The sequence below is a fragment of the Callithrix jacchus genome, chromosome 9, assembly GCF_049354715.1.
Source record: "Callithrix jacchus isolate 240 chromosome 9, calJac240_pri, whole genome shotgun sequence".
NCBI classification, from domain to species: domain Eukaryota; kingdom Metazoa; phylum Chordata; class Mammalia; order Primates; family Cebidae; genus Callithrix; species Callithrix jacchus.
In genome coordinates, this window is record NC_133510.1 from 35306459 (window position 1) to 35318249 (window position 11791).

The following is an 11791-nucleotide window of genomic DNA, read 5'->3' on the forward strand; positions in this document are numbered from 1 at the left end:
TTAATTCTCCACATTTCCAATAAGAGAAGAGACTTTTCTCCCTACACACTTTTGCTTAGATTATTCACTTTAGAAAACTTGTAATTTCTTTTTCTATGTCTCTAAAATGTATATAAATATTGTTAAAGACTAGATAATCACCCCAAGAATGTTTTCTCAAGGGGCTGGTACCATCACTTTGATATGTCATCATAGAGGAAGATAACTTCCCCAGCTCCTAGGTTCCTGGGAAGTAAAAGCCTAACTTCAGCTGGTGCCTGCTTACAAATTGCAAACCTACCTCCAGTCATAATATATAAGAAATTTTCTTTCTTTTTTAAGACAATCAGCAGACACAGGTGGCTACCCCAACTATCACATAAATTTAGGCTGAACTATATGGCTAATGGTGCTATGAAGTTCAGGTGAGAACTAGTTGTTAATCTTGAGAACATGTATGTGATAGAATACAGCTACTTGGCTCTGTCTTTCCGTTTTGGCAATCTCCCTAACCTGTTATGTGCATCACGTTCTGCTTTAATGTTTATTCCATAATAAAACTTTTTCCCCTTTTTCTACTTTCATACAGAGGTTTTCTGAGGTGGCAGAAGATTTTGTTTTTCATTATATTTCTCCAGCCACAACTGAGAATCTTAGGATTTTTAGCCATTTCTCATGCTTCTAGCAAATATATTTCTGTGTTTCTAAAGCAAGTAGTATACAAAACTAAAATGTTCATGTGATTTTTCAGAATAATCGATATTCCACTACATAGTTTGAGAGAGAGATACCCAACATTTAAGAGATTATGAAATCATAATATTTACACATAGGTGTTTGGTTTAGTAGGAATACACCTGCTTAAATCATTATTCTGTTAGGTAACCCTCCAATGACTATATGACCTTTCTCCACATATAGCATTTCCTCTCATGGTCTCCTCTTTCCCTCTTTCCCTATATGTTTTCCACAGACTCTTCCTCCTTTCCTCTTTTACCCTCGTTCTCATTGTCTTTCTTCGATGCCATGTAGTTTCAGAACGGCATTTTAATATATAAATATCTTAGTTTGGTGACAAAGCAGAAGGAAGAAAAGAAGTATTCAGCTGTGTGAAAAGTATGCACTTTTCAGCAAACCCATCTGGACTCCCACTCTTGCAATCATCTCACTTACCACTCTCGTTTAATTAATCTTGGCCACTACCTCTCTTAGATCCAGGCAGTAGAGGTTACTGCTCTGATCTGTGCAGGTTTCATGCTGGCCTTCCTGGATCATGGCGTTTCTCAGAGAACACAGAATACAGGCCAAGGGTGAAGAGTCTTTGCCTTCTCAGAGCCTGTGCATGCCCCTCCCCTTTTCTGGACAATAAGTCCCCAGGGCTGCAGCTCCAAGCCTGATACTTGGACCTGCATGGGCATCTTTCCCAAGACCTTCTTCCCTAGGTGAGACAACATTGCATAGATTGAAGCCCTAGGTGTGAGGAATGAACAGAGGGTGGTCAGTTTGCAGTATGAAGTGGACTGATAGAGGAACGCTGGGCTGTCTCTCCCAGTATGACTATGCCAGAGATTGAAGGCCCAGGCTCCTTCTTGGCTATGGCACTGAACCCTATTCTTTCATTGGCTTCCAATTAATCTAAATATTCTGCATAGGAAACTGCATTCCAGCTTATCATGAATGTATTTTTGTTGAAGTAGGTGAAACACATTTTATGTGCTACTTTGTTCCTTTTATTTGTAATTTTTCTTTTTTTGAGATGGTGTCTCCCTCTGTTACCCAGGCTGGAGTGCAGTGGCATGATCTTGGCTCACTGCAACCTCCACCTCCCGGGTTCAAGTGATTCTCATGCCTCAGCCTCCTGAGTAGCTGGGATTATAGGTGCCCATCATTACGCCCGGCTAATTTTTGTATTTTTAGTAAAGACAGGGTTTCACCATGTTGGCCAGGCTGGTCTCAAACTCCTGACCTCTGATCATCTGCCCACTTCGGCCTCCCAAAGTGCTGTGATTACACGTGTGAGCCACCATTCTCGACCTAACTTTTTTATTATTTATACACTTGCAATAGCACTTTTGCCCCTGGCTGTGTTCTCTGTTCCTGGCCTGTCCTTGGATAAACAATTTAACATTTCTAAAACAAAATTTTCTTATCTACTAAATGGGGAGTACATAATAAACGAGGATAAGAGAGTATCTACTTCATAATAGAAGTATTAATTAAATGAGAATATTAAGTGAGATGAATGCACCTAGTGCATTGTCTTACACACAGCCAACATTCAACTGGGATAAATCCTGTCCTTCAATACATTTGACTTGCCTCAGCAAATTTACTGCATTAAACTCATTAAGATTCATTTTATTTCACTTATTTAATTCGTGATATGTTCTTCATACTCATCATACCTCTCCTGAGTTCAACTCCAGAGATATACTAGATCCTTCATTTTATTAGAGTAATATTTCTTCATTCTAATGTTGAAATGAGTAGACCTGGCATCCTACACATTCAATGTGCCACATCTGTCTTCACTAACTTTATTAACTTTATTTTATCCCTTTTGTTTTTATTATATAAAACTTGCTCAGAAATATTTACTGCTGAAGTTACTAGGAGTAATGGTCAGTATGTTTTTGAAATGTACAACATCTGTATAACAGTACTTTATATGCCTTATTGCTTTAGTAGCCTCAATTCTATGAGTAGGTGCCATTAATCTTCGTCATTTATAGATGAGAAAATAGATATTTCAAAGAGATTGAATAATTTGTCCAAGATTACATGGTTTAAAAAAATCTGCCAAGAAATCTTTTGCTCTTAAGTGTACACTGTCTTCATCTTGCTTAAAGACAGATTACATATACACTGCACAAAGATAAATAAGATGTTTATCTACTTCATAACTTAAGGATAAATAAAATGTTTATATTACATTTTGCACAACATTTTGGAAGGCTTAGCTTATACTTTAAACCACAGAATGGAGTAGAAAAGAAAAATAGACATAAGTCTGCTTCTTCACCCGTACCTCATAGAGAGAAAAGGCTGAATAAGAGAGGTGGACATTATTCAGCTGTGTGGATAGGAAGATTTTTAAAGTAATGGGAATGAATGAATTATGTTAACTGACATCAGTAAAAATCAGTGGATATCAAAAAACACGAAGTCCTGCAGTGGCCTATAATCCTTTCCTCAAACGTGTGAGTCTCGATCTCATTGAAGAATGAAGAGTTTGAGGGAATACTATGCCCTGTGGTTTGTCCAGTTTTGTGTTGACTGGTTGAGGGTTTAATGGGGGCTTCCTTGCTTGACATTTTTATTCACTTAATGCAGCTCTATCCTTGGAGAACCCTTCGTCCCTCCTAAATAATAACCAGACCTGGAAAGTTCCCTGACACACATAGGAGTAAATTCAATTCCTCAGAATTTTAAAGAACTTTCAGAGAACTATAGAATCCTAAGTGTATCCTTACTTTCTTCTCATTTTTAGTGGGGGCTTCTAAAGGAATGCTGGAGACTCTTATGCCCTCATCGATAAAAGTATCAACCAGATTTTGTAGACAAACTCTTACTATGTCACTGTGATGGAACTTAATGAGTCCCATCCATGGCTGTGAAAAATAATCTTGCTGTCTTTCTGACACAACTGAGCTGCTGCCTAATCTCGCTTTATGTTTTCCCTCAAAGAAAACATTTTAAAATTACATTTTATTTATGTTGTAGAATAAGGTAGGGATGTAAAATGTCCTATAAGAAAAGCACAGGAAAGTATATTGTGCTATTTTAATTGCTGTGTACAATAGGCCAGAATGAAATTGAATCTAAGTTGATATTAGCAATAACCTTAATAACGTTGGATTTCAGAAAAACTTAATAAAAGCAGTCTTGTTGATTTGCTGTGACTCATTTTTCATTTCAGTGGGTAGAGAAACAAACAGAAAAGGAGAATGTTGATATTTAATCACCTGACAGGATCTAGTAAAACTGTTGAAACTAGATTGATTTTAAAGCAGATCACTAAGTAATTAATCTTGGAAGAAAAAAATGACAGCATGTCCTGCTGATGAAAATGAGGAAAGTAAAGCCTTAAATCCATGTACACATTTCCTACCGCAGGTTTAAGACATTCTAGAAAAGCAAATACCAGAGCAATTTTCCATTTTAAATTTCACCACCTGTGTAAGTATTGATCAAAGATTAAAATGTCTGGCCCAGATTATACAAAAACACATAAAAGCATGTCTGTAATAATAAGGGAGATTATATTTTAAGCTTTTGAAGGATTTTTCCAGGAGAGATATGCCCTGTGTCCAAAGCAAAGCACTACAACCTTATTGCTTTTGAGTATAAACAGTATAAGGAAAGAGAACAAAGTATTTCCCTGACCTGTTTGCAGCTATTTTACCACCTGAAGAAATAAAAGGAGAATTGCTATCATTAGCAGTAGAAAGTGAATCTTGATTAGAGCCATTTCCTGTCATTGGGAGGTACTCCCAAAGAGATACATTCTTTGAATTAAATACTCAAGCATGAATATGGTAATTAGCCATTGGCGTATTTCTACCTCTCCAAAATACCCCCATAAAGGAGAAAGTCTGGGCTAATATTACAGTCACTCTCATGCACAGTCCAACGGCATAAATTAGAATGTGGCAAAACTCAATAATTCTTAGATACCTGAAAAGGTGCTTCAAAACACTAATTATTATTATTTTAGTAAAATACAGAAGATTTAGTTAAGATATTTTTATGTGACAAAAATACTGAATAAACTATGATTAATCTGAATCAAATGGCTAGAATTTCTATTTTACAGCTGAATATTAAAATTTATGTATACACGACTTACAAATTATTTAAATGTCATTATTGTAAATCAAGGTAAATTTTCTCCATACTTAAATAAATGGCTTGTAAATGTACAGCCATGTCAAGCTATAAGTACAGCTGAGTCAAAAACTCACAATAAGAATGGGTAGTTTGCAACAAAAATTATAATTTACATACAAATGCACTTATTAAGATTTGCAAATATAAAAATATTTTTATTAAATCAAATCATTGCTTTCCAAAAGAATTTTCTTAATAATTATGTGAAATAAAATACTTAATCGTGGCAACAAAATGTTGCATAAAGTTGCATGTTGATTACATATTAAAGATGTTTTCGGTGACATTTTTATTTGGAGACTTACAGAATTGCAGTTTGTTTTTAATGCTTCTCTATGCTCTATAATCTTAAGATTTTCTAAACCCGAACTGACCACATTATTCAAATAAAGAGTCAAGGCACATGGTCTGATACTAGGATAAACTTTTAGAAATTGGAACTAAAATCCAATTCAGGAAAATCTGGGACTTATGATCAGTAAACGTATCCCAGAGATGAAAGGGTAAATTAAGACAAACAGTAAATAGCACATTTAAGAGATAAAGCATTGCACATATGTTCTCATAAATTGTTATCAAAACCAGATCTTATGTAGTTGCACAAACAAATGCACACACACATATTTAGCCAAAGGCTAAGAAGAAATGGCTTACAAATGGGGTTTGGAGACATTTAATATAAATGTTTCAAAAGAAAACTGCACAGTAATATCCTCTATGTAGGTTAAACACCTGGAAAATTCTAATTATCTGCAGTGCAGATTGCAGTCAAGAAGTTGTCCCCAAATCCTCTTGCAGCAAATAGAGAGGTATCATCAAGCGCATGTATGAATTCTTGCTTATTCACTGTCCCCATCAGGACAGTGAATCTCTTGAGATCTCACTCAGAGTGCACATCCTTACCACAGGTACAAGGCTTAATGAGCTTGGATCAATGGTGTTCTCAGCCCAGTGGACTGAAAACAGTAAGTAAGAATTGTAACTGGCTGCTAGAAGTAGACATGATGATCCTATGAGAATACAGAGCTAGTTGTTGAACAGAAGAGAGGGGAAATCAAAATCAAAAGCAGACACAGAAACTCAGAAACCGTCTCTGGAATAGGGACAAACTGGCTTACACAAGTCAGTAGATTACAAGGGCATCATTATATAGACTATAATATGATAATGGCTATGCATTTTCATGTCCTCAAAAAAGGATTAAGCTATTTCCAGAAGTCCCCTGTGTTCTTTGGTAAGAAGTTAGGGTATTCTTGGTTTATTTCAGAAGGTTTACCTTGCAAAGCATTTGGTTACTTTCATGTAGAAAATGCTTGTAGGCAAAGAAATCTTATATTGATAATCTCAATTTATTTTATTAATTTAAAACAAAGATGTAGTGAGTACCCACTCCATAGCAGCCACTGCATTATGACTATCAGGTGAACAGCATACACCAAAATCTTGTCCTTAAGGAATTCAGAATCATGTGGGGTAAATGAGGAGACATGGGAGCTCATTCACAAAACCAAGTGTGTAGGAAGCGCATTTATTTTCTGATTCAAAAGCAGCCTCACAATGCAGCATAATGTTTCAAAGTAAAGATTAATTCCTGAAAGATACTGACCTGATTTCTGTCGGTAAATTTGGGCTTCCACATCTATTTTTAAAACAAACAAACAAAAAAGTTACTTTATAATTCCCTATAACATATTTAAGACAATGAAAAAGACATTCTTTTGTTTTTATTCTTCCTTAAAATTCAATATAAGCAATCCATTTTTTATATCTGATAACTGTAATACTTCATTTATTATTTCACAGCTTTTATATTTAATAGGAAATAATCTATGTAACACATTTACCTACCAGCATACTTGATATCAAAATTCTCAATACTAACTCAGACTTGAAAATATGCCTGACCAAATAAATTAAGCTCACAAATTAACATTAGCCAGTATTTTATATCTTTTTCACACAACTGCAGCTGTTGATCTAAAGTATGTTTCCTGATCTAAATTTCATCTGCTTTTATTTCCCCTAAACATTTTCTTGGTAATGTGTTCATAAGCAGTGAATTAGAGAAAAAAGAAATAAGAATAAAAGAACAAAATCAATTATTTGGACTTTAATGAGGATATAGAATAGCCTGAGGAAAAATAAAACTAGATTATGCATATTTATTTTATGCCTTAACTGTGTCTCTATGTCTGCTTTTCTTCTACTACCAGAAAATTGTTTGTCAATATTTTTTTTCTGTATAGTTATGCTTGGTTAAACAATGCAAACGTTTTTTCCAATCGATTATATGATACTGCCTAAGTATTTGCCTTTAGCAACTTCCAGGCCCCAAGCTGTTATCCTGTAACCTACTGAAAATGAAGGGAGTCCATATCTGAAACATAAATCTCATTGACTAAGAGCAACAAAAATTTATTTCAAATAAGGCAACTAGAATGTTTTTTCCAAATATGATTCTTAGTTCTCACTATGACATCATGAATAAATACATAAAATCTCTGAATCTTGTTTATAAATCACCTCTCTATGGAAAGTCTATTGAAATACTCATAATCATTTTCCAGAACTATAATGGATGGATATATAGAAATTTACTTTAGAAACATGAGTCGATTCTTCAATAAACTTAATATGCTTTAATCAATACCTTTAAAATTATTGTTATGGTTATATGACATCATTTAATAAATGCTTTGAAAATAATATGCTCCGGGCCCCATTTATTAAGAAACAAGAAACAGGTTTATACAATAGGAAAAAAGAATATAGCAAAGCACTATGTAAGATTATGAAAATCACCATTACACAAAGTAATCTTTTTCTAATGGTTCATCAGATAATTTCCCAGATAATTGAATTAAACGTAGAAATATTTTCTCTTAACCATAAGAAATAATCGCAATCCTCTATATTCTGGCATCTCAGAGAAAAGTAAAATGTGTGTTTTGTATTCTACTCTCAAATTTAAAGAATAGATTTTAAGTTTAGATATTAAAATAAAATCTCCTGCTTTTTGCAGATTTTTTCCTTTATGTTTAGATGTTATCTTTTCTTCCCTTTTCAGAAACAGAACAAACTTTGTTTCTAATGACATTTTCATTTTGCTTAATGTGTAATTTTTCTCAAAATGAGTGACATCTTGCCTTTAAATTAATTTCTGAAATTAATTAATGAACTTTCTAAAATATCCAGGAAGATTGTTAGTTTAAGAAGTGTTGCTTTTGATGATGATCCAGTTTTTTCATGGTAATAATTTATTGATTGTGAAAAACATGATTACTTGTTTGTATCTTTAGTCTTAACATGGATATGCATTCTGGGTAGAACCACCAAAGTATAAATTGAATAACATGAAAAGGAGTAACGAACAACCCTACATGTATCTTGTGTGACCTGCTTAGTAATATTTCTAGGCAGTTGCTAAAAACAAATATATGTAAATGTGTAAGCATATGTTTAAAAGCAAGCCTCATTTTATTGTGCTCTACTTTACTGAGGTTTACATATATTGCGTGTTTTACAAATTGAAGATTCGTGGCAACCCTGTGACTAGCAACTCTGTTGACACCATTTCTCCAACAGCATGTGCTCACTTCAGGTCTTTGAATTATGTTTTCATAATTCTCACAATATTTCAGATTAATTGTTCTTATACCTGTAATGGTGATCTTTGATCAGTGATTCTTGATATTGCTATTATAATTGTTTTGGGACATCACAAACCATGCTCAATAAGATGGCAAACTTAATATATGCTTATGTTCTGACCGCTCTACCAACAGGTCATTGGTCCCATTTCTCTCCCTCTTTTTGGGCCCCCCTTTTCCCTGAGACACAGCACTATTGAAATTAGGCCAATTAATAACTCCATAATGGCCTCTAAATGTTCAAGTGAAGAGTGGTAGATCTTGCATTCAATATCAAAAGTGAGAAATGATCTTGCATTTAATATCACTAGATCTTTCATTTAATATCATTAGATCTTGCATTTAATATCAAAAGTTAGGTTACTGAGAAATGCATGTGGAAAGCCAAGACAGGCTGAAAGCTAAGTCACTTGTGCTAAACACTTAGCCAATTTGTGAATGCAAAAGAAAAGTTCTTAAAGGAAATTCAAAGTGCTACTTCAGCAAACACATGAATGATAAGAAAGCAAAACAGCATTATTTCTGATATGGGGAAAGTTTGAGTGGCCTGGAAAGATTAAGCCAGCCACAACATTCCCTTAAGCCAAACTCTAATCCAGAAAAAGGCTTTAACTGTCTTCAATTCTCAGAAGGTTGAGAGAGGTAAGGGAGCCACAGAAGAGAAGTTTAAAGTTGGTGGAGGTTGGCTCATGAAATTTAAGGAAACAAGCTGTCTCCATAACATGAAAGTGCAAAGTGAAGTAGCAAGGGCTGATGGAGAAGCTGCTGCAAGTTCAGAGGCGAAGATCTGGCTAAGGTAATTCATGAAGGTGGTTGCACTAAACAACAGATTTTCATTGTAAACAAAACAGCTTTCGATTGGAAGAAGATGCCATCTAGCACTTTCATAGCTAGGGAGGAGAAGTCAATGCCTGGTGTCCAAGCTTGGAAGGACAGGCTGATTCTCTTTTTAGGCCTAATGCAGCTTCTGACTTGAAGTTAAAACCACTGGTCATTGACCATTCTGAAAGTCCTAGGTCCCTTAAGAATTATGCTAAATCTACTCTTCCAATGCTGTATATATGGAATAACACAGTCTAGATGACAGCATATCTGTTTACAGCAGGGTTTATTGACTATTTTAAGCCCATTGCTTAAAGCTACTGCTCAGTATAAAAAATTCCTTTCAAAATATTACTGTTCATTGACAAGAGTTCAAGAGCTCTGCTGGAGAGATACATGGAATGTAATGTTGTTTTCATGCTGCTAACACAGCATCCATTCTGCAGCCCAGAGGTAAAGCAGTAATTTTGGCTTTCATGTCTTCTTACTGAAGAAATGCATTTCATGAGGTTATAGCTGCCATAAATAATGATTTGATTCCTCTGGTGAATATAGTCAAAGTAAATTTAAAATCTTTTGGAAAGGATTCACTTTTCTAGATGCACATTCATGATTCATGACAGGAAGCCAAAATATCAACATTAAAATAGGTTGGAAGAGGCTGATTCCAACCCTCATGGATGACCTTTAGGGGTTCATGACTTCAGGAGAAGAAGTAACTGCGGATGTGGTAGAAAGAGCAAGAGAACTAGAATTAGAAGTAGAGGTGACTGAATTGCAATCTCATGAGAAAACTCAAACAGATGACAAATTGCTCCTATGAATGAGCAAAGAAAGTGGTTTCTTTAATTGAAATCTACTTTTGATGAAGATGCTGTGAGCACTGTTGGAATGACAACAAAGGATTTAGAATATTAGATAAAGTTAGTTGCTAAAGCAGTAGCAGGGTTTAAGAAAACTGACTCCAACTTTGAAAGACATTCTACTGAGGGTAAAATATTATCAAGCAGCATTGCATGCTACAGAGAAATCTTTCGTGAAATGAAGAGTCTATGAATGCAGCAAATGTCATAGCTTTCTTATTTTAAGAAATTGCCACAGCCACCCCAGCCTGCAGCAGCCACCACATTGGGTACTCAGCAGCAGTCTACATCAAGGCAAGACCCTCCACCAGCAAAAAGATTACAACTTCCTGAAGACTCAAAGGATCATAGCATTTTTTAGCAGTAAAGTATTTCTAATTGAGGTATAGATATAGTTTTTTATACATAATGCTATTGTGCACTTAGTCTACAGTATAGGGTAAACATAACTTTGACACATGTTGGGAAGCAAAAACTGTGTGACCTGCTTTACTGCAATATTCACTTTATGGCTGTAGCAAACCCAAAGATATCTCCAAGGTATGCCTGTATACACATCCTTAAGACTGGGTTGTTAAAGCTGAAGTAATACTAAGATGAAAAATCCAGTTTCTTATCCTACTCTAAAGTGTAGTGTAAGAAAGATTGCTAGGAAGAAAAATGTTTGAGGTAGAGAACACAAACAATGAAACAAATATATACGTGGGGTCCATCACCTTGGAAAGAATTCTTTAAATGTTTCTTACCTTTGCAGCAGAAGCAAAGTACCACAGCCAAGTACCATAAGATCAACTTCATGATTATGATTTGGGACCTAGAAATGGAAGATAGTCATTCTGGAGAGACAGGTCCACAAGGGCTGCTGTAACTTTGGTTTTTATACCCACTCATCCCACTGTCTGTCATCGTTGGCTAGGTGTGGTGAACTTGGTGATGAGACAGCAAAGGTAAATGTCATAGCCTGTCAAAAATGAAATCTATTTTCAGTCAGTTTAGTGCCTTATTCCTGCGACATCCTGTATTTGGACCAAATCCAGCTTATATCAAACCCAGAACATGCCTTCTTGCTGCCCTGTGCAAACAGCAAAGCCAGGAACTAAAAGCCCCAGGATTAAAAACCAAATATGCTGAGGATACAGACATTTATCTGTCCTCTATTAATCACTGCAGAAGTCTTAATACCTCAAGAAACTCAAATATTGTGATTGTCTTTCCCTTAACAACAAAATGTATTTTAAACATTAACCTACTTTGAAACAAAGAACTCTTTACTTATCAATATGTTATTAGGCATTTTCTTAGAAAAAATATAGAACTATTGCATAAGTATAGGTATAGATGTACTAAGATGTATAAATGTATGGTAACAGCTTTATTGTTCACAAGGATATGTAAGACTCTAATGATACAAGTTTTTATTTTACAATAACATATATAAATAAGTAGAAAGACATTAAAATGGAAACAACATAAGAAGAATGTTTTAGGACAAAAACAAATGTAAATAGAAAATACCATCCATTAATATGTATCTAGATATTCTGGGTAAAGAGAGAAGTTCAAGTTAGAATCTCAAAGAAGTTCTGG